The following is a 1,636-nucleotide window of genomic DNA, read 5'->3' on the forward strand; positions in this document are numbered from 1 at the left end:
ATGATAATTGCAGCAGCGAAGCATGGTGTGAGGAAAGAAAGAGAGTAAACATGCAGCACTGTGTTGCATTATTATAGCTATGTGTGCAAAACAAAAACAAATAAGAAAACATAGAAAGCAGTGGTGCAAGGAATGGCTACTGAAAAGGAAAGCATTAGGTAGTCATGTGACCATGCGGGAACTGCAAGACTGCAGCAATGAAAAAGACTTCATGAATTACCTGTGAATGGATCCTAGCACATTCCATACCCTCCTTGACAAAGTAACACCGCACATTATCAAGCAAGATACTAAACTTGCTTAGCTAACCATGGTAGAATCGTGGTCTGGTAGCGGAGTCAATCCACCCAGACAGTGTATTCGCTCGGCCTATGCCACAAACTTTGTCTGCAGACACAGGCGGTGTGTCTACTGACAGTGTATGCTCGTGTGGATCAGCCTTTTGGAGGCCATTTGCAAGACGTCGTAATCAACTACACTCGGCTAACAATGTTATAATAGCTGTCAGTCCTCACCTTAATATGCTGCCCATGTGCCAAATCCATCGCTTCCATGTATTATAAGCCAAGGCCCAAGTGGATTTTGGTCAACTTTGACTGTCCTACCACTACAATACAATACACTGAGAGTTCTCAACCTTTTTGATCTTATGTATCCCTTGATACATAAGATAGGTCAGATACTCCTTATCCACAATATAGTATCAGGAATGGTAAGAAGAAATGCCAAGTGATAGAATTCCAAGAGTATCCTTGTCACTTGATTCTAGTGAAGGATACATCTAGCCTAGGCCCTAGCACATGTAGGCCACCTTCTGCAAATAGATTTGCAGTCATTACAAAAAGTGTTGAGAAACCTGTCACATACCTCTAAAATTCCTCTCATATACAGTATGCATATCCCAAGTTGAGGACGCTTGCAATACACTATTGTGCTATATTTTAGGAAATTGGGAGATTCATCTATCAAGGGAATGAGTCCATCAGGCATCAAGGAGATTTGCAAACATAGGTGGAATACTAGTACAAATCTAAAGAAAAGTACACATCATGCATGAGGGATACAGTGTCTATCTTTATCTGTATATCTAGTAATGAAGGATAACCACGTCACAGGGAACATTCTTGCAGTTTCATTATGGTAAATTAATATTCTGACTGACAGAGCACAACAAGAAAAAATTTTGTGAAATGAGATTATGTGCATAGATGAATTTACCAAGTGAATAGCATTACAATGGCTATAAAGGACAAAATATTCTTTACAAAGTTATATCAATGAACAAAATATTTTGAGTAAAACATGTTCTGATGTACAATGCATGTTGTAAGTAGAAGTGCATTTCTTAGAAGAAAAAAAAAAAAAGACTAAAGTGAATTCAGAAAGACTTAATTATCAAGACTGAATAACAAAATACATAACAGTGGTAATGAATGGGAAATATACTTGAATTAAAAACTTATGAGCTTACACTGGAATTGAATTGATCAAAATTTAATCACTAATAAAAGGTTACTCAACTCTAAAATACGGAATACAATCCTTACCTTTTCAACAAATATAGTGGAATAGCTTGACAAACACAGGACAATTCAAGCTCATAGATCCAAAACCATGATGCACCATAAAAAAATTG

The sequence above is a fragment of the Portunus trituberculatus genome, chromosome 41 (genome assembly GCF_017591435.1).
Source record: "Portunus trituberculatus isolate SZX2019 chromosome 41, ASM1759143v1, whole genome shotgun sequence".
Lineage (NCBI taxonomy): Eukaryota > Metazoa > Arthropoda > Malacostraca > Decapoda > Portunidae > Portunus > Portunus trituberculatus.